The sequence below is a fragment of the Panthera pardus genome, unplaced genomic scaffold, assembly GCF_024362965.1.
Source record: "Panthera pardus isolate Hobbes unplaced genomic scaffold, ASM2436296v1 HiC_scaffold_2, whole genome shotgun sequence".
Lineage (NCBI taxonomy): Eukaryota > Metazoa > Chordata > Mammalia > Carnivora > Felidae > Panthera > Panthera pardus.
The window spans coordinates 123,072,779-123,094,349 of record NW_026526765.1 but is presented as its reverse complement, the minus strand read 5'-3'; the positions used below and the strand labels follow the sequence as shown (position 1 = coordinate 123,094,349).

At 57.1% G+C, this 21,571-nt stretch overlaps 1 protein-coding gene across 3 annotated transcripts in view; it reads left to right on the top strand.

Annotated features, from left to right (window-relative positions):
* Window positions 1-1,423: 1,423 nt before the first annotated feature.
* CXXC5 (CXXC finger protein 5) overlaps window positions 1,424-21,571 on the top strand; it is a 35,288-nt gene continuing 15,140 nt past the window's right edge. The window contains exon 1 of one of the 3 annotated variants that reach the window (XM_053907439.1): window positions 1,424-1,969. The gene's annotated coding sequence lies outside the window, so the exon portion shown is untranslated. Of the gene's footprint in view, window positions 1,970-2,007; window positions 2,133-21,571 lie in introns of those variants that run through there. The other 2 variants (XM_053907438.1, XM_019424357.2) reach the window with 2 other exon arrangements.

Here is a 21,571-nt window from a genome sequence, read left to right as displayed (position 1 = left end):
GGAGTGTCCACGATGTCTCTGGAGGGGTCACTGCCTGTGGCTTGGAAGGTCAAGATGGGTAAAGAAGCAACACATTTCAGATGAACTCTGCCCTTTGACATCTCCCTAACTCCCCTATGCCTGGTTGGGTCAAGGTCCCAAGGCCAAATTTAGAAGGCTTGGGGAATGGGCTGCTCCCAGAAGACCCAGGCCCCAAGGCCCTCTCCTGCCTTGGAGACAGGCAGGCCACACAGAGAGGAAGCAGTGAGGTGGGAGCTGGTTTCAGTTCTCCCACCAAGGCTGTGCCAGTGGCTGGAGGCACGGGGTTAGAGGCTGTTAACTCTCTCTTATCTGAGCTGCAATAGATTTGGGGGTGTACATATAACCCCAGGCAGACTTCCTGGGCACGCTACCCCTCTCTTATTAGGGTCTCCAGTCGGGTTTTTTTGTTTTGTTTTTGTTTTTTGCCTGGAGGAAACATAAACCCACCTTACAAATTCCACAGAATCAGAGAAACTTCCCACTTTGGGATTATCTGCAGTTTGGGATTATATGAGCCTGGGGCTTGCTCTGTGGGCCCCTGAAGTGAAGAGAAGACATCTGCAGCTTTAGGATTAGCCCAAGCTGGGCAGATGGAGGGGGCACTGAGTGAGGGGAAGGATATTCGGGCGCAAATCTGTACCCTGGGCTTTTGTTCTCTTTCAACCAGTTTCTACTGAGTACTGCTCTGTGCCAGGCACTGTTGCAGGCTCCGTTTGTAGGCCACAGTCTCAGGGATCCACAATGTAGTTGCCTTAGCCCCAGGAGTCAGGGCTTGGACTAGCGCTGGAGTAGGAGAGAAAATGTCCTTTCTTAGACCGCTTTCCTCATCTGTAAAATGGGGACAAGAATCTTCTCTCCTAGTCTTCCCGGGAACTAGAGCCTACTGAGTCCCGGAAAGTGCTTGGGGAAGGGTGGGGTCTTTGAACCGGCGTCTAGCTCCAAGTGCCCTAGGCTAGAAGTTCCAGGCCCTACGCGTACCAGAGCTGAGGGGAGAGGCCAAGCCCTCCCTACTGGTCCAGGTAGCTTCCGGCGTGCTTAGGCAAGGGGGCAGAGGGACCGCGGATTTCCCCGCGAGGTAGGTCGTCGAGACCAGGTCGTCACAAAATAGGGAAGGTCCTCTTATTTTTTGTAAAGTTGCGGAAAAAAGAGATGAAGACGGGGCGCGCTGGGGAGCTGAGCCTGGGCCGACCTCGTCAGAGCGTGGGGAGCTCGAGGCGCAGTGGCTGCGGCTCCGGCCTCAGAGCCTGCGGCGTCCAAGTGGCCAGAGCTGCGCTGGGAGGGAGGCGGAGGGAGGAGGGAGGGGAGCTGAGGTGGAGGCGGGCGGGCGGGCGGGGTGGGGGGGGGGGGGAGAGGAGGGAGCGTCGAGTCCGGTCCGGGTTTTGCCGGCAGCCCCCGGGCAGCGTTCAGAGCTCCTGCCCGGGCGGGCGCGCGGCGGCGGCGGCGGCAGAGGCGGCGGAGCCTGAGCGGGGATGTAGAGGCGGCGGCACTGGCGGCAGCAGAGGCGGCGGCGGCGGCAAGAGCAGGCGCCCGAGCCGAGCGAGAAGAGCGGCCGAACCTTGCCCCCCGAAGCCGGGCCCCGCGTCCCAGCCCTGCCCAGCCTGCGCCCAGCCATGCGCGCCGCCTGCTGAGTCCGGACGCCTCACGCTGCGCCCTCCGCCCGCCGCGCCGCGCTTCGCTCGGGGGTGATTAGTTGCTTTTTGTTGTTTTTTAATTTGGGCCGCGGGGAGGGGGAGGAGGGGCAGGTGCTGCAGGCTCCCCCCCCTCCCCGCCTCGGGCCAGCCGCGGCGGCGTGACTCCGGCTCCGGACCCGGGCACGGCGGGCTGCGCGGCTGGAGTGGAGCGCACCGCGGCGGTGGTGCCCAGAGCGGAGCGCAGCTCCCCGCCCCACCCCTCCCCCTCGGCCTCGCGGCGGCGGCGGCCGTGGCGGCTTGGACGACTCTGAGAGCCGGTAGGTGTCGGGCCACGGCCCTCCCCCGACCCCCCCGGAGGCCGGCCCCCTCCCCTTCCCCGCCTACCTCCCTCTCCTCCCTCGGGGCCCGGTGCGCGGCCGGGGCCGGAGTTCGCTGCAAGTCGGCGGAAAGTTTGGCGGCGCGAGCTCCCCCGAAGTTCAGGTGCGGAGAGCCAGGGACGGGAAAGGAGGGGTCCGTGTTTGGGAGGGGCGGGGGGCGCCCGCAGGCTGAGCCGCGGAGCCCTGTAGCCTGGGAGCCCTAGCGCCGGTGATCGCTCGGTGGCCGCTGCTATACTCAAGCCTCCCCAAGCCGCAGTCGGCTCGGTCGCAGATCACTGAGTACAGACAAAAAGAGGGGTTTTAGGGTCGGGGACTGCGGTTTGGGCGCCGTGGGTTGGGACCGAGGCTCTCCCTGCGGGGTACCGTCCCCTCCCCAAGTACTCGAGCTTGAGGGCGCTGGGGCGGCGGGAGCCCGGGTCCTCACCTCTTGGTGTTGGGCGGGCGCTCCGCCTGCGGGGGCGGCTGATTGGAGATATGCGGCGCGCACTCCCCCCGTCAGACCCCTCGCAGCCCTGTGTTTTGGGGGCTACAGTAACTGCTGCCCTGGACCACGCGTGGCTGAGTCTCACCCCTCCACTTGGAGGGGGCGGCCACTTCTATATTTCCCCTATGGTTCCTCGCCCCCGCTGCCCGCCGGGTGCCTGGCGGGCTGATCAAGTTTGACCTTTTTTTTCCCCCCTTCTTTTTTACCGTCTAAGTATCAACCCCCACCACAACCTCCGCTCTCCGAGGCCTCTCTTTCCCGTCCTCTCCAGCCTTGGGGAGTCTTTCAGCCTGTCTCCCGAGCTCCGCGTGGCCAAGCAGCGTGCAAAGCCAGGGAGGGAGACTGGGGGTGTTCCTGTAGCTGCGGAGTGTGGGAGGCGGGTGTCCCAGGCGCCTGCCTCGCTGCTTTGGCCCCAAATTTACCCATGAAGTTCGGCCCCAAGCCCCCCTCCCCTTTGCTTCCCTAGAGCGAGGGGCTGAACCGCCGCGAGAAGAATGTGTTAATTTTCTTGCTGGGGGAAGTTGTCCTCTCCCGGAATGGGCTGCTTTCCGGCGGGGAGCGCGGGGTGCGCCTGGCTTTGTTTATTTGTAGAATCGACAGAAAGTGAGTGACCCCAGTTTTTAAATTGGGGGGCTGCCTCCGGGTCCTGTCAGAAGAGCTGAAGCGCCCAATAAGGGAGCAAGATAGCTTTTTTTTTTTTTTTTTTTTTTTTCTTCCCCGCTCGGAAGGGGTGCGCGGAGTTGGGCTGGTGCCATGGGCTGCAAGGAGGCAGCAGCAGATTTGGGGGGTTCTGTAGGGACTCATCCGTCAAGACCCACACCTTCCTTTTTCTCCCGAGACAAGGGTCTGAAGGCAGCCGCGCCCTACTTTGCCCCCAGGATCCTGGGTGGTCTGCGAGTCGCATCTTCGTGTTGGGGGAGAGCTGAACCGGGATCCGGCGAGCCAGCTTCTTGACCTCCGCCTTTCCCTGAGCGGCGGGCGCTGTTCGGAGCCCTCGGTTTTGTGGTGGGCCCAGCCCCCCCGCGTTTGCTCAGGAAGCGCTGGGGAGGGGGGCTTGTGTGTTCGTTCGGCCCTCGCCCCCGCCGGAGCCGCCCCGGGCGGCTGGCAAACAGAGTCCCTTTCAAGTTTTCCGCTGGGGCCGCCTGGCGGGGGCTGCGTGCGCGGTCGCTGCGGACTTGTTTGGAGCGCTATTTGAACGCCCGGCGCCACCTCAGCTGCCCCGGCCCGCGGGGGCGGGGGTGTCCTTCCGTGCAACTGAGAGCATTTCAATTAGATGTTTTTACCGGTCGCACTGGCCTAAGCTTCGCGTGAGCCCCCTCCCGAAAGACCCCGTATCCTGGGTCCCAACTGCCGCAGGAACCCCAGGAACTGGTACCCGAGGTCTCCTCCCAACTCTTTTTTTGAGAGCGATGAGGGGAGACTGAGGTCGGTGCTACCTACTACTGTCTAGTGTTGATTTAGCAGTTTCCCTGGATGAGACTCAAGCAGGAGCTGAGGGGGGGGGGGGGTAGTGGCCCGCTCTGCAGCTGTCACCCCCCTCCCAGAACGGAAATCGTTCTCTCCTGGGGAGGAGGGAGAGGGGGTGATTTTTGTCCTGGGAAGGGGTGGGAACAGCTGAGGAAGGTTGGCGTCTGAGTTCTCAGTCAGCCCTGGGGAGCTTGGTAGAAGCACCCCCACCTCATCTTGGCATGAGCTGGGGCTCTCCCAGGGAAGCCCCTAAGCCAGCCTTGTGGCTCCCTCTCCAAAGCCACCTCCCTTTCCAAGGTGGGGGCAGAGGTTCCTCTGCAGAAGACAGACCCTTGGCTGGCTGGCTGTCGGTTGGCGCCTTATTTATGTGTGTATTTGGGCCCGGCTGTTTTCCCGGCTCAGCAGGTGACCCTGGCCTGGGCCTCCTATCTCTCCCCCGACAGAGCCTGTTGACTTACCCGTGGGCCAGCGGCCTCGTCTTTATCACGTGAGGCCTGGAATGTCCACCCGCCTGGGCTGGGCCGGGTGGGGGAAGGGAGAAGGAGGGGAGGATTCTGCATCCAGGGCCCAGGCCAGCACTGGCCTCTGTTCCATGGGTTCCCACTATAAGCCCCAACTCTTGATTCCTCTTTCTAGCTTTTTGCCTGCCTTCTACCCATTTGACAAGTATGAAACTGAGGCTTATAGGAGTGTGGCAAGCAGGGTTGTATCTGCATAAAGAACCAAGCCTCTGAGAATTAAATACCCCACCTTCTTTAGAGCCCCACCTAGCTATTTATGGGAGAGTGGAATGGAAATGGGGGTCTCTCTGGGGGGAGGGGTGTGGGCTGAGCTGAGGTCAGCTGACTTTTTAAGGATTCTAGATAGGTCGGAGGAATGAGGGGGTATACTGATGAGCCAGACCCAGGCCTGCTTTCCTAGAGCCCCCTGTCTGGTGGGGTGACGATTAAGGCAGAACTAACTCCCCAGTCCTGGTGCTCTGGAGCATGGCCTTATTGGCCAGGGATGGGGCAGGGCTCATTTACTGTTATTACTGTTATTATTGTCTATTCTCTATATGTAAATAATTTATTCATTCATTGCCCCAACATACATTTTTTGAGCACCTACTATGTGTCAAGTCCCACCTTTCTAACTCTGCCCCTGCTTGGGAGGCAGGCCCAGGGTAGAAGCCCCTCCCTCTTTCCCCACCCGCTGGGGCCTGGATTGGGGCTTCCCACCCTTTTTTCTGGTGCTCTCCCTCCCTTATCCCTACCACCTGGTGCTGTCCTAGCCTCTCTCTCTCTCTCTCTCTCTCTCTCTCTCTCTCTCTCTCTGTGTGTGTGCGCGTGTGTGTGAAGTGTCCTTGATTAAGTGTATTAATAGTTAAACTCTCACTCATAGCTGGAACTCACCAGACCACAAAAAGCCTCCCCAGTTACTCACGCGCTACTGCCCAACAAGAATATCCCACTCAAGTTTTTTTTTTTCTTTCTCTTACTTCCCCCTTCATTCCCCCCAACTCTGAGCCCACCTCCCAGGCTACAGGCAATGAAAAAGGACTGACCCCCTCAAAGACCCAGGAATCTCCCAGCCATTCCACCTGCCCCCTAAAGCCCAAGGCAATGTCAGCTGCTAGATGAGGCTGTGTGGGTCTAGTCTGTTGGTCTGGGATGTGGGAAGCTGGGTGGTGTGTGTGCTTATGACTCAGGGCATGTGGTATCTGTAAATCTGTGTGTTGAACGTGTGTCCGTCTGCCTGCCTTGGGGGGGTGGGAGTCTGAGCATGTGTATATTTGTGCATCAGGGCATGTGTATCTGTGGATCTAGGAGTTGTGTATGTCTGCATTGCATCTGTACATGTGTGTTTGTGAATCTGAGTACGTATCTGAAAGTTGGATTTGCCCTTGTGAATCTGGGAATGTGCATATTCTGAGTTGTGTGTGCTTAGAATTTTGGAGTGTGTACTTGTGATTTGTGTATATCTGTGTTTTGCGTATTGTAAATCTGGGGGTGTCTGACTCCCTGAGTAGTGAATCTGAATTGGGAAAGTGGTATGTGAATCTGGGAGTGGGCATATCTGAGCTGTGCGGGCAGTGGTCTGTGTCTGTCTTTGGTGGCTGGTGTCTGTGTTCCTTTCTTTTTCTGTATCTGTCTGCCAGTCTGTCTTTCTGAGTCTCTCCCTCCCTCTTCCTCTCTGGTTGAGGCCGTGTGTGTGTGTGTGTGTGTGTGTGTGTGTGTGTGTGTGTGTCTGTCTGTGTAGCATTGAACCTCTCCCACCCCGTCCTTCCCCTCCTCTGCCCTCCCTGGCAGTAACTGGGCAGCCTCCCCGTCTGCCTGCCTGCTGGGAGTTTTGGAAGCTGTGGAGGGAGACAGGCTGGGGCCGGGGTGACAGCGCGTATCCACGGCGATGGCAGCCTGTGATTATGGGAATAAAAGGATTTTAAGGTCATGGGTGTATTTTTTTTTTTTTTTTTTTTTTTTGTTCTGTTTTGTTTTTCCCCCCTTTGGTGGAGCCGGTGGCAGCAAAGGGCCAGAGCTGTGTGTCTGCAGGTTGGGAGTCTGTCCCCATGCAAGTGAACATGGATATGTGGTGCTTTCCTGGAAGCATGAATACATGTGTGCACATGCATGAGCAGAGCCTGTGAAAGTATGTGTTCTACGTGTGTTCTAGCTGCCTGCTCCCCATGTGAGAGGCCACAGGGCTATTCCCTGGGGGAGAATTCCCAAGAAAACTTTTTGCTTCTGGGAGAGACATGGAGCTGGAACCCTGCAGTCCTCTATATCCTTAAGAGCTGTCTGGCCTGATCCTTGCCTACCCGACCTTCCCTCCACAGTAGGGTGTCTTTTGCCAGAGACTGGCTGGGCCCAGTCACCTGGGCCAGGCCACATCTTGGGGTGTCAGTGCCCCTGGCCCTGCTCCAGTCCCTGTAATTGCATTCTGCCGCCTAATCCCCCGCCAGCTCAATTAGATCGCAAATTCTTCTTCATTTCCTGCCTCTGATGCTGGCCTCCCTCTGGGCTCGCAGGGCCTGGGAGAGAGGGAGGGGATCCTGCCCCCCTCCTGCCCGCACCAGGGGCTCTTAGAGGGTGTGATTAGTTGCTGGCACACTGGCCCTGGGGTGCAGGTTGGAACCTTGGGGGCCGACAGGACAGCTCTGTTGGCCTTCTTTGGACTAGCCTCAGTATTCCCATGCTGGGGGAGGGGCTTGTGTTACTGGTACATGGGCTCTAGGTAGACCAGACATCACTCTGGGCCAGGCCCCTACACACTGCCCTCACCCCGTGTCCCCACAGGCTCTGCTCGTGTTCTGTTTCCAGAACAGTTGCTGGTCACCCTCTGGCACAGTAGTCGTGACCTTGTTTTTGACCTTTCATTGGTGTCTGTTCTGGAGGTCAGTAGGACCACTGAGCTCTTCTCTACTGGGTCCTCTTAACTTCCTCCCTTGTCTCAAGGGAGACTCTGACCTCACCCAGACAAGTGTGTTTGAGCCCTGGCTCTGGAGTCACACCTCATTCCAAATCTTGGCCACGCCACTGTCTAGCTGGGTATATGACCTTTGGGTGAGTTGTGTTTTCTGTGATCCTCAGTTTCCTTATCCCTGAAATGGGATAATAAGAGTGCCTGCCTCACAAGGCCATTTTCAGATGGACACAAGGATAGTTGGTCAGTGCCCAGCACCAGTAGCTAACCCACAGCATGCAATAAAAGTTGGCTTTCCTGGTGACAAGGACTTCATACCCCTAGTGAAAAGGAAGAAAAGAGTTGGTGGCTCACACATAGCATTTCCGTTTCCATTCTGCTCATTACCAGGTGTGTGACGTTGAGCACATCACTTTGCCTCTCTGGGTTTCTCTTCCCCATCGTAAAATGGGACTGGTTATAGGCCTGACCTCCTAGAACACACGGGAGGGCTATCTGCATGCAGATGCTTGGCCCCAGCTGCCCGCCCCAGCAGGTTTTCACCATATTGGTTACCTTCCTTTTTCTTTCATCACACCAAGCCTAGGGTGGTGTGGGACTGGTGAAGGCTCAGGCGCAGGGACAGGGGGACTGGCCAAGGTCATGAGGCCCGGGTGGGGTGGGAGGGCTAGGGGATGACCTGCTGGCTTGCTCACTCGTTTACTCGCTGGCTCAGCTGAGCTGTGAGGCATGGACTTCCCTCCCCGCTGGTCTCTGTGGAAAGTGGTGGCTTGGCTGATTTTTTTCTGTAAAGGGGAAGCTGGATGTCTACCCTCTCCTTCCCCAGGAGGCACCCGTGGCAGCGGCTGTGCTGACAGGCCTCCTGGCCTTCTTGCTCGGGTAGCTGGCAGCTCTGGAAGGCCGACTGCACACAGATCAGCCACAGGAAAGAGGGAACCGCGAAGGTCCCCTGCCATCACTCATCCCCACGGCCCCTCCCACCCTCAGCCTTGTCCCTTTGGATGGAAAGACAGAAAGGAGCCACAGCAGGAGAGTTGGGGAGACTGGCTCTGCCAGAGGTGGTGGAGAGGGATGGGGTGTGGATAGGGGGTCAGGAGCCCTCTGCTGCAGGGTCCCAGGATCTCCCTGGCTAGTCTTCTTATTTCTATGACCTCTGTCACTCACTGGCCTAGGTTCTTTAATATTTCATGGCCTGTGGAGCCAGCCCCCTGCCCTAGCCCCCTTTGTCTGTCTGCTTCCCCCCTTGGGGCATCCCTGTCGCTGAGTTGCTGAATTACTGACCCCAAGAGGCTGCCTTCCCGTTCCCCCAACTGGCCCCAACACCTTCTGTACCCCGCCTGACTTGTCTCCCCACACCTCTACTTGTCACACCTTCCACCTCATACACATCGTCTCCCCTTCTCTGACATCTCTGACCATCTCCCTGCCCTTTTCCTCCATTTTCCTCTTTTGTTGGCCTCCTCCTCAGCGGAACAGAAACCGTGGCAACTGGTCCGTCTGCCTGCTCCCCTGTCCACCCCTTCCTGCCCCCTCCCCCTAGCTGTGCTGGGCGTGAGAGCTGGTTTTATTTATTTTTCTGTTTGTTTGGGAAGAGGGCAGTGGCAGTTCTGGGCCCTGGCTGCTGCGCTCTGCCTAGAGCGGCGGGCAGGCGGGCCGTGCTGGCCTCCCAGGAATGTGGCTGGGACGCCCCGCGCTATATTTACTCCCCTCCAGCTGCCGGCCCCAGCAGGGCAGAGCCAGGCCTGCCCGGTGGCCCTGGGGGAGCCCTGTACCCACCCTCCCCTGTCCAGCAGACCCCACGTAGCCCTTGAGCCCACTGCTCCCTCCCTTCCCTGTGACCTCTTCTGACCTCCTTGGACTCGCCTGGCCTGCCAGCAGGAACACTCATGTGCCATGGCAGTACACACGCAAAGTGCGGGTGCTAGGGCCTGATTCCTGTGGGGCAGCACCTGGTAGCCCCACACCCCCACCCAGGGGCCTAGCTTAGGCCTGTAATCTGGTGGCCAGAACTATGCAAAGCATCTTTCTGGGGCTCTCCCCACCAGGCCTGGTCCCTGATCTTGCCTCAGTGCCCTCAGCTCTGCTGCTCAGCAATGCTGGCAGGGGTAGGGTGGGTTGGGGCCTGGGGCAGCTTTGAGCAGCTGTGTTCTGTGCACTGCTCTCCCCCTCCCACGTAATGTGCCCTCTGCTAGACCTCCCGGGTTTCTCACATAGACATCTGTGTGCACACCTGAGTGCTTGGACATACATGTGCAACACATATGAACACATCCTGGATTATACCTTCCTTGGAGGCAGGGCCATGCCTCCTGTCATTGATTCCCTCATTCATCAGATGCTCATGGGGTTTTGTGAGCCCGCGCCTTGCCAGCCATGCAATGGGATATGGCAGGGATTCCTTCTTGTACCCCCAGTGTCTGGCACCAGCTAAGTAATGGAAGAGCTTTAGCTTCTGCTGTAATCAGTTGCTATCCCCCTATTATTACTATAATAATAATAATAATAATAATAATAATAATAATAATAATAATAATAAAGTTTCCACAATGGTAATGGCAATGGCTAACATCCTAAACCCTTACTGGGGCAGGCACTGTGTTAATGGCTTTCTTTAGTCCTCACTGTAGCCCAGTGGTTGGATGCTGTTAGCATCCCAGTATACAGTTGAGGAAACTGAGGCTGGACAGTTTGTTACTTGCCCCAGGACTTGCCACTTGGGGTTGGGTCCTGGCACAGCTCTTGACTGGCTGTGAACACCATGAGAATAGACACGGTTGGTCTGCATGTTTACTGCACCGTCCACACTGCCTGGCATACAATAGGCACTCCCTGTGTTTGTTGACTAGAAGCCTTGCTCTCCTTCGTGGAGCCCTCATACCCCTGGCAGGGGGCCTGACGTGGTGTGTGTGTGGCGGGGGGCGATTGGCCAGTTGGACAAATGAATTAATGAATGATCAGATGATTCAGTGGGAATGAGTGCTCTCAGGGAACACTGGGTGGGAGATGTGCTTGTGCTGGCGATTGGACTGCTATGTGGAGATCAACTGTCCCAGTAGAGGATTCTGAGAAGTGAAATGGGGGGAGGGGCTGAGAAATGTGGCCAGAGACCAGTAGACTGCTGGGGCGTAGCCCTTGGTGCAGGTCATGTCTTCTGCCAAGATCTCGGTTTTTCCATCTGTCAAATGGGCTTGGGAGGCTTTGTCCTCGCTGGCTTTCAGTTGGCCTGGTCTGGGACTGGCCTAGGGAGCCTGAGAGGTGAGGGGACTGTGGTGGAAGGGAGGAAGCAGTGGGTGGTGAAGACAGGAAGATTAAGCGTGGAGCTTGGCTTGGAACCTGAGAAGCAGGGAGACCAGCCCTGACCTGACGCCTTGTCCTCCCTCTGAGCTGCAGGGTGGAGGTGCAGGTTCACAAACCTCTAGCTACCCACTCTTGTCAGAGCTGGGCTTCCTGACATCTGCAGTGTCAGTGGCTGTGTGTGCCATGAGGGGGTGGCCTGTCTTCCAGGACTAGATTGGCTCTATCTCCTGGCCCATAGCCGCCCCCCCCCATCCCCACCGCCTTTCCAGTTCCTGTTGATCCTGATGGGAGAGACCCACCCCTTCTGCATGACCCACCTTCTCCAAAGCTTAGATGGGGTCTTGGTTAGCTGGGTCCATAACTCCCGTTGAGAGTGGGCTTGGCCCCCTTTCTTCCTGGGAGTGTAAGATCTTGGTGGCCTAGAATTTTTGTCACAGGAATTTAGAATCAGAATGCTTGGAGCGGAGGGATTCTTTTCAGGATTCTTGTCGTGTTGGGATTCTAGAATCACAGAACCATGAGTTTTACTGCAAAGGAAGCGTGAATGGTCATGTTTCAATCTTGTTTGACGCTAGGGGACAGTGAGGATCTGAGAGGAGGGGCTTCCCTGTGGTGCCCTCAAGTGACATGAGTATGTACCTGAGACAGAAACCCAGGTCTGTCTCTGATCTACCCCTCTTTGGAGATCTGGGCTGGCATGGGGAGTGGGCTGTGTGGGCCCAGTCAGGCAGCAAGGGGGTGCGGCTGGCCTGTAGGCACAGGAGGGGTCCTTGTGGCGGTGCCCACCCACCCGCTGCCCACCCGCCTGCTGCCCACGCTTCCCGAGGCACCAGTGTGAGGAGGAAATGCCGGCTGTTGCTTCCAGCGACAGCCGGCAGGGCCGGGCGGCTTCCCAGCTCCCCCTCTGATTCATGGCCGCCTGCAGCTCCCCCCTCCCCTGGGGGCCTCAGCAGCCCCATCTGTGCAATGGGGAGAGGAGGCTCTACCCCAGAGTCTAGCGTCACAAAGGCAATGAATTTGGGGCTCTTTTCAAGATCACCATGATGCTTCGAGAGTGTTGGGAGACCAGCGTGGAATAGCCAGCTGGGCATTTGGACCCGGAGCATTGAGAAGTTCTGCTTGGAGTCAGTCACCCTAATGCCTCCTATAGTCTGAATTGGTGCTGAATTGGTTCCTGGGGCAGAAAGTGTGGTGGGTGGTAAAAGGAAGAGCACTGGATGGGAGGCTTAGGTCACTGGGCTCTCTCGTGACCTCAGTATACCCATCCGCAAAATGGAGGATGTTATTCAATGAGGTCTTATTCACTGTCAACTCTACCTGGGTATGTGCTGGATGAGGTGCATACTGGGAATGCTGAGGCAAGTAGCAGAGTGGTGGGGCAGGGCGGGGGGTCTCTTTGGCTGCAGACATGGGGCGGGAGTATGATTTGGCTGAAGGGGTGGCTCTAGGAGAAGGAATGAGGTAGGGGGGAGATAAGGAGCCTGCCAGCAAGGCAACGTCCAGCGGAAAATCCCAGCCATTCTCAGGAAGCGTTTCCTCCACCGGTCTCCTGGGAGGGAGGCGAGGCAAGCAGGAAGGCGAGTAGATGGGGGCAAACAAAGCCCCCCAGCCAGTCTGAGTGGAGATGTCCCTGGCCTGGCAGCTGGGCGGGTGTGCCCCTCGCACTGCGGGAGGGCTGGAACGCACCCCCCACCATGCTCTGAAACTGGGCCTGTGGTGGGAGGGCCAGGGCTGCCAGGAGGGGCCGGGCCATAGTCCAGATTTCAAAGCCTTCCCCAGGGGCCTCGTGGTGCCCTCCGCCCTGTCCTGAGCTGCCGCCGCGGGGGTGGCAGATGCTGTTTCATCGGCTGAGGCAAGTGGGAGGCCTCCGGAAGGTCCTCCTGGGAGGTTCCGGGGGGCAGTGGGGGCGTCAGCAGCTGCCGCCCAGCCAGAGCTGGCTCACAGTGGCCTCCCAGGTCCCTGTGTACCCCAGGCTTGGGGCCTGGGGGAAGTGCTTTGGAATTGAGACTGGTCCCCCCTGCCTTTGCCTCACCCCCCCCCCCCAACACACACACACACACACACACACACACACACACACACACACACACACACACACACTGCCCACCAAGCTTCTTGGCTCTGGCCACCTCCCATCCCTGGCTGTGTCTGCAGAGCCCCCCGGGGAAGGCAGGGGAGGAGGCGCAGTGGGCTCAGAACAGCGGGTGCCCGTGCAGCCAAGTATTTGTGCGAGCTGTCAGAGACAGACAGGCATGTGGGGAATTTGGTGCGTGTGGGGCTGGGGGAAGCAGCCGGGTGGGCAGGCAGGCAGGGAGGGAAGATGGGGGTGCCTCCCCCGCCTGTTGAACCCTGCAGAGACCACTGTTTTCCCCAGCCCCAAACCAGAAGGTGTGTCAGGCACTGTCTTCCTGCCTGTACCAGTGCAGTGAGACTATGACCCTTGCTAGGGTCTGATAGGGTGCTGACACTGGGGAAGGGGGTGCCATGTTGAGTGTTGGAGCCTGGGAGAAGCTGTCTGGTGAAGTGTGGAGCCAGGCAGGAATCCGGGTTGTGCCCGACTCTGGCCTCCAGGAAATAGCAGCTGTTATGCTCCCGTGTACCCCCGCCACCAACCCCCCTGCCCCCAAGCCTGGCACAACTTGTTTCCTGGCCAGGGTCCGGCTGGGGCAGATTGGAGGAGCCTGGTATTGCCCAGTCTGGGCAAGGAACAGGCTGGGTGGAAGGGGCCATGTTTATAAGCCTACAGGTACTTGGGGTGCTGGGGAGGGGCTTCCCCCAGACATTCTTTTGCGAAAGCAGGTTGGAGTCACTTGGATGAGGGGAACTTGGCCCTTCTTTCCCTGGACAGAGACCCCAATTTAGTCCCCTTTGGGGTCTGCTCTCCAGTAGTGCCATTAGGCATGTTAGGGCCTAGAGTTGAGTAATACTTGATGTTTCATATCTGAGAACCCAGAGAGGGGGATACACTGGCCCAAGATCACACGGTGGGCTCCCCAGCCTTCTCTGTACCCTCATGTGGGTGGGGCCAATGGGGGAGAGGTGAACATTGGGGGTTTGCTGGGGTGGGGGGACTATATTTAGTCCTGCAGAGCCAGGGGGCCCCTGGGAGCAGCTGTCAGTGGGGGGACAGACAGAGGCCTGGAGCTGCATTTAGTCTGGACAGAAATATCCTCCCCCCACCCACCCACCCACTGGCTGGGCGGCCAGGCTGCGGGCTTGTCCCCTGAGGGGCAGCTTGCCTGGGCCTGGCGGCCGGCGGGACAGGCAAGATGACCCGATAGGCTTTTCCCAGCTCAGGTTTCGATGAAACAGGAACCGGAGCCGCAGCTTGGGCTGTGGGGGCCAGGGCAGCCGGAGCCTAGGGGGCCAGGGCGGCCTCCCCCTACTCCCCCCTTCTCCCTGTGGTGCAGCCTCCCATTCTCTGAGGCCTGGGGAAGAGGCAGGTTATTTATCAAGCCAGCCTCCCTGCTGTGTCTGCCTGCGCCTCCCCCCACCTTGCCTCCCCCCACCTTGCCTCCCACCCCCCCCCCCACTCTTGTGCTGGCGGCCATGAGCCTAGCAGAGCAGGGTGAGCTGGGCGGGCGGGCAGGCGGCAGGATGAGCTCAGGAGACGTGAGTCACCCCATCCCTAGCAGCCCCACGAGGCCCTGCGGCCTTGCAGGCAGAGCGCACTCACGCACTCCTCACACGGCACACCCAGGGGCACACGCTTGGGACAGACACATTCACTCAGCACACGTAGTTCCACAGGACCCAGCACATACAACCAATGCACACAGTGCGGTCCTGGTCACCTAATCTGTGGACGCTTACAGTCACAGCCCTGGCTTCTGGCATGTACACATGCTGGCACATACGTAGTCACACGTGGGCGTGCTGTACCCCTGGGAGGACCCCAGACACTGTTGCAGTAAAGTTGTATGTCTGCTCCATCTTCAGGACACAGCCCACAACCACATGGTCCCATAGAATCGGGCCAGGAGCAGTGACACAACAGAACCTGGCATGTGTGCCCACACATGTGTACACACACACATGCAAACACACATGATACAGTTGGGGCACCACTTACCCAAATGACCATTGGCCAATGTAGAGTCACCTGAGTTGTGTAGGGTAGGTGTGAGAAGGGAAGTGTTTTCTCCCATCCCCCAGGCTGGCTTGGCTTTCTCTAGGGGAAGAGGCCCAAGTGTCAGGCTTGGAAATGTTAAACCCACCCTGACCTCCAGGATGAAGTCTGACCCCGGTAGAGCAGGTTGGGTACAAATGGGAGAGAGATACAGAGGTAGCCAGGAAGAGGAAAGACCTGGAACAGAAAAGCTGTGGAAGATATTTTTTCCTGGGAGTGCCGAGTGGCCAGCTGCTGCCCCACTCAGGGGGCAGGTCCTTGGGAGTTTGGGGGTACCAGAAATTGGGGGAAGAGACCCCCTTGTTCTAGTGAGCTGTGCCCCAGGAGCCTGCCTGCTCACTCTGGCACCCGCTTTCCTCAGTTCTTTTGGCTCCCAAATCTCATCTCCCCCACCTTGCAACTGGTACCCTGAGATTTAGAATTCAGACAAATTTCCTGGTTCTTAGTCTACTGGCCTACAAAATGGGTACAGAGTTGACCTGAATACAAGGAGCGGCTGGGCTGCTGGATTGGAGGGATGCCCTCAAGGAGCCTGTAAGTTTCTGCTGTGCATTGGGTCTAGGGCTTGCCTTCCCTGGACTGGGCAGAACTGGGGGCATGTCTGTTTTTCATATACTGAAAAACACCAGTTTTCAGATTAGAGAATTGAGTCTGATGGGTCTGACTTCATGGTCATGAAGGGCTTTAGACACAATCACCCAGCACCCAGACTACAGATCATTCTGGCTCTACAAGGTTGAGAGAGCCCAGAAGGGGTCAAGAGGAAGGTGGCTGTAAGGTCTTGGGCCCAGGCTAGCTCCCATCTCCTGACCACACAGATCTCCCTCATAAAGGCCTAGACAGTGGTCAGGGAGGAAAGGAGGGGCCCAGGCATTCTGAAGTAAACAAACAGCAATGGTCAGTCAGGAGGATTGGATGTCCCCTAAGCCATGGACTCGAGTTGGACAGGCCTGGGCTCCAAACTTGGCTTGGTCACTGCCTGCTTTGCAATCGTGGGCCACTCTGACCTCACTTTTGCCACCTATAAAATGAGTATGAGCCTTATCTCTGTGTCTCAAAGCTATGAGACCTGAAATAGATAGTGGGGTGTGGTTCTCACTATGTCTCACCTGGATCTCCAGGTGAATCCAGACCTCCTCCCGAACTGACTGCTCCACCAAAGCTGGCATTTTCCTGGGAGTGGTACCCCACCACAAGGACTCCTTAATTAGACTATCTTGGATTCGGCCTTCTTTAGGGCTGTTCTCAGGGAACGCTGAGGTGTGGGAGTGAAGAGGCTGACCTTGGGGCTACAGGGAGGGGGAGGCATGGGAATGGGTTGGACCCAGGGAGAGGAATGTGGGGTCCTTGGGTGTCTGGACATCCCTGGGGGCTTTACAACATGGGAGGAAGCAGAGTCAACCATAGATCCACTTCTATGGATTGAATAGATATGAGTCTATGCATTCTCAGTTCCCCAACCCACCAGTACACAACAAGGCCACAAGTTAGACTCAGCAGGGACTTACAGGTGGCAAATAGGTTCTTTGCAGTGTGGTGAGGGGCTTGGCAGACACCTATGTGAATGCACTGTTGGGACCACTGGAGACAGAAGTGCTGACATAGAGCAGGCCGGGCTGGGGGCCCAGGGAGGGAGGAGGAAAGGTTGGCAGGAAGTATAGATGCGTTCTTCCTGTGGCCACAAAAGGCAATGCAGGCCTGGACAGCTGAGTGCTGCCCTCCCTATAGACTTCAGACCTCTACCAATGTTCCTACAGGTAAGAGGGCAGGGGAGAAATGATCTCCATGGGGCTGGAGAACTGAAGCACAAGGAATTGGCTCAGATTCAAAGGCAAACAGTGACAGAACTGGGGCCACAACCTAGGTTACCCAGCACTCCTGGCTTGAGCTGTTCTTGACACTCTTGTACTGGCTGATGATGGCAGTAAAAATAATACAGCTGTCATTTGTTGAGCACCTTCTGTATGCTGGCCCTGCACTGAGAACTTCTGTCCTCTCTAGGACCCTGACGAGGGTGGGACTGTCATCCTGTGCGCTTTATAGACCATGGAATGGGCTGAGCAAGGTCAAGCAACTTCTCTGAGGCCACCTAGAATGTGAGCTGTAGATTGGGAGAAGAACCCCGGTCCCAAAGCCCACTTGGACACTTTCATGGTCTGAAACTGTGCTTCGGGGGGGGGGGGGGTGTCCTACCCATCCCCACAATCACATGACAAGTAATGTTTCTGGTTGGGCCATCCTCTTCCCCACCTATGCCCAGCTCCATGACTGTCCTAGGGCCCTCTGCTATCTCAGGGCACTCCCCAGGTTTGGACACAAGGGCCTTGGGACTGCTGACTCCTTAGGCCTGGGAAGGGTGAGCCCTGTTGACTCTGGCTTCTGCAAGGGTTGTGATTCACTGGGACTGGGGTAGAGGACCAGGGGATACACCGGGGAGCAGATTGGTGCCCCTTACGGTTTCGGGGATATCCTTGCACACAAGTTCTGGGAAACTCAATTGCTGTGCTGGTGGGAGCCGCCTGGAGTCCTGGTCAGGGTCACATAACTCCTGCATCCCCCAACCTCCCACCTTCCTGGGGGCTCCTTTCCCTTCTAGGGAGCCCTGCATGGAGTAGTCGAGAAAGTGCCCTTGAGTTAGAGATGCTAATTCTGTACACAGGGGCAGCCAGAGCAGTGACCCCCCACCCCCCAGTCAGTGTGCCAGTTAGCCAGCGAGAGCACCAGGCACAGTGTGGCCCTAGGTCAGGACTCAGTAGAGGTCACTGAGTCAGGTTTTTGTTCTGGAAGTTGGTATTGGCTTCAGATGGAGGAGCAGATTCTCTGGGTTTAGGGTCCTGGGCTATGTGGCAAGTCACTTCCCTTTTCTGGTCTCAGTTTCTACATCTGTGAAATGACAGACAGTCTGCTGAACACGTTCTCTGGGGGAGGGGTATGTCAGTCAGACACACACCCACATGCCTTCAGCTGGTGTTCCCAGGTCCCCCAGGCCCAGTGTTCCTGTAGCCCTCACACTGGCCACCGGATCCAGGAGGAATAAGGCAGGCTCTAGAATTGGGCAAGCCTGGATTTTATTTTTTTTATTTTTTATTAAAAAAAATTTTTTTTTAATGTTTATTTATTTTTTGAGACAGAGAGAGATAGAGCATGAACGGGGGAGGGTCAGAGAGAGAGGGAGACACAGAATCTGAAGCAGGCTCCAGGCTCTGAGCTGTCAGCACAGAGCCCGACGCGGGGCTTGAACTCACGGACCGTGAGATCATGACCTGAGCTGAAGTCGGGCACTTAACCGACTGAGCCACCCAGGCGCCCAAGCCTGGATTTTAGTCTTACCTCTACCATCCACAGTTACTGCCCCACTCAAGTCTGAGCCTCAGCGTCTTCATCTGTGAAATGGGTGAACCTTGGTTCTTACTTCTGGGTTACTACTGTGAGGATAAAACAAAGTGTGGACAGAGCACCTGGCACGGACTCTGTCGATGGTAGTGACAGTGGAACCCTGACGAATATCCTGAGCTGTCCTAGTTGCTGTCCCCCCGCCCAACCTTGGTCTCAGGGATTCTGGGAAGGAGACAGTGCCAGTCTGCTGGCTCAGCCGGCTTGGCCACTGACCTTCAGAGCACCCAGGCTGTCAAGGCCGCCCGCCTGCCCGCCCGCCCGCCTCCCTGCCTGCCTGCCTGCCTGCCCGCCTGCCTGCCGGGCGGGCAGGGAGGGGCGCCAGCCAGCTCTTCGCCTGATGCTACCCGCCCCTGCTCCCACTCTCCTCTTCCTCTCTGCGCCTGTGTGTGAGCTAATTAATCTCAGCCCCTTTGGGAAATTAGAACGCTGCAGCCGCGGCCTCCTCAACCTCGCAGTGCCTGTGCTGCTACTGGGCCCTGCCAAGACCCACTGTGGTTTGGGGGCACAGGGTGGGGGATGGGGGAGCAGGATGAGCTGGGCAGGTGTGAGTCTCCCTGAGCGCCCCCCCCCGTCCTGACCAGGGAGCTCTGGCTTTCTAGCTTCCTCCCCTTCCAGACAGCATCCATAAGGACATCAGGCAATTGCTTCGCTGGGTGAAACTCAACCCCTAGCACCTCTCTGCCCTGGTCCTGGGGCTGGTACGGTCATCCCTCACCCCACGTTCGATCTCATTGCGGGGTCCTCTTGCCTGCCCAGTTCAGGCTGATGCAGATAGATGTAATTATGGAATTTTGCTTGGGAAATTAATTTGAAAAAGTTAATTAATTGGTGGTTCCGGAGGTGGCAGGCTCCACGCCCAGCCAGTCCTACTGACGTCAGTGCTGACCCGCCTGAGACGTGCAGCTTCCTGGGCAGGCTGGGGAGAGGGACCCCAGTGACCTGATTGGGCAGTCCTGGTGCAGGCAGAAGCACAGTGAGGAGGAAGAGGCAGACTAGTATCCTCACCCCGTGTTGGCACCTGGAAAGTGTGTGTTGACTGGACGTGCTAGATGAACTTGGGCATCCTGAGAACTCCACCACTTGTTAGCATGTTCAACAAGCCATTGTCAAGCTTCTGTATACCAATCCCAGTGTCTCAAGTGTCCATAGCCAGCATAGACAGCTGAATGTTTTGTCCACTTCTTATAAATCTCTTTTCTCAAGGGGCGCCTGGGTGGCTCAGTCGGTTAAGCGTCCGACTTCAGCTCAGGTCATGATCTCGCGGTCCGTGAGTTTGAGCCCCGCGTCAGGCTCTGGGCTGATGGCTCAGAGCCTGGAGCCTGCTTCCGATTCTGTGTCTCCCTCTCTCTCTGCCCCTCCCCCATTCATGCTCTGTCTCTCTCTGTCTCAAAAAGAAATAAAACGTTAAAAAAAAAAAAATTAAATCTCTTTTCTCAAAACCTCTAAACCTATACCCAAAGGCTTTTCTAAAGGGTTCAAGGGACATTATAGATCCATTGTGCAGATGGAGTAACTGAGGCCCAGAGAGGATGTGACTTGCCCATCTTTTAAGCTCTGTCCTCCAGCAGGATGGCTTAGGGGGTGTATAAAGCTTAGGCTTCTTCCCAGGGGAGGAATACTTCCACGGGCAGCCCCCTTCCAAGTTCCAAGTGACAGGGGCCTTAAAGTTGACTCTGTTCCCTAAGGAGAGGGCCAGAGAACGTGGCCAGCCCCCAACCCTGGCTCCCCTGGTCCTGTTGTGTCTCCTGCCCTGACCCCACTATCAGACATGTATGTTGCCCTGTGTGTGCATGTAGGGGCTTCCTCCACCACCCTACCTAATCCTCAAGATGACCTAGCTGGCTGAGGCAGGAGCCTCATGCCCCAGGGCTCCCTTTGGTACATAGAGACCCCATTTCTAGTACCTCTTGGCAAGGGCCCCTGACCAAGTTCTAGTGTCTAGAGGAGTGTGGGCTCAGTAAAGTCTTTGTCCAGACTATGGAAGGGTGAGGGCTGGGGCAAGAGGTAGCCATCTATAAAATAGGAGAATGAGAGCCAAATGGACCGTTAGGACAGGTCAGGGATACTGACTTGCAGGAGGTCAGCAAGGTGAGGAACTTGGGCTTTCAAGAGGTTTGGACCTGCATTCTTCCAAGCTGTGTGTCTTGGGCAGGTTCCTCAGCTTTTCTGAGATACTTTCCTCATCTGTTAAATGGGATGATCACGTAGGCCACTCAGAGTGCTGTGGTGAGGCACAAGGTGGTAGAATCACTTGAGGTGTCTGGCCTTGGCACCAGGCCGGGTGGGAGAACAGGGAGCCAGTGGGACTGTGCTGGTGCCAGGGCCTGAGAAAGCCCACAGGGTTTTGGAAGGGAATCTGGTGCATGTGGTTGGACCGAAGAACTGGAGGACACAAGAGGAGGTGATACTTGTGGGGCACCCAGGGGCCAACAGCTTGCAGCCCAGAGCCCTGGGGCCCTCTAGGGGGAGTCATTCCGTACAGCATCACTCCCAGATTTGTTTAGCACGTTCCCTCAGGACGTTCCCACGACCCAAATGGGACCTGCAGTTAATTGTGTAGGCCTCACCTGATAGTTGTTCAGAATAAAAGTGACCATCATGGACAGGCTGAGCTGGGCACTTTGCATCCCACAGCACTCTGATGTGGTCTGTACTGAATTTCTTCAAGGTCTGACTTGGAGGCTTGGGTTTAAGCAGGCCATACCTATTCCCTGAGCATCCTGTGTAAGCTGGGTATAGGGTCAGAAGGGAGAAGCTTCTTCAACCCACCTTCTCTCCACGAAGCTCTATGGTACTGCCTTCCAGCTCGTTAGACCATTGGCTGAGTGTTCAGGGCTCTCTGCACAGACTGTTAAACACTCCTGTGAGTGTATCTGTCCATAGGTGCCATATATAGCACCCTAGACTGGGAGCTCCTTGAGGGTGGGGTCCATGGCATCTCTCTGTATCCCATGCCTAGCACAGAGTTACCTCTAAATAGGATAGGGCTGTTTTCCTATTTTGTAGGCAGACAAATTAAGGCTCTGTGAGGACGTTGCTCAGCCAAGGTGAACACAGCCTTTTGAGGGGCAGAGCTAACCTGGCCCAGGTGGGTGTGGGGCTGCTGGTGCCCTCCTGGGGACCTTGTGTGGGCCTCAGTACCTTCCCTGACTTCCCTGGGGCCTGCAGCTCCTGATCCACTTGGCGGGCAGTGTTCCCAGTATCCAGGCTTAAGCCCTGTGCTCCCGAGAGTGGGGAGTGAGGAGTTCTGGCAGCAGAGTGTCAGAGGGCAGATCTTAATCTCTCCAAGCCTCAGTTTCTTCATCTGTGAAATGGGGATCTTGGTACTTCTGCCTGGTAGAGCTTGGGGATGGGGGAGTGGTTACAA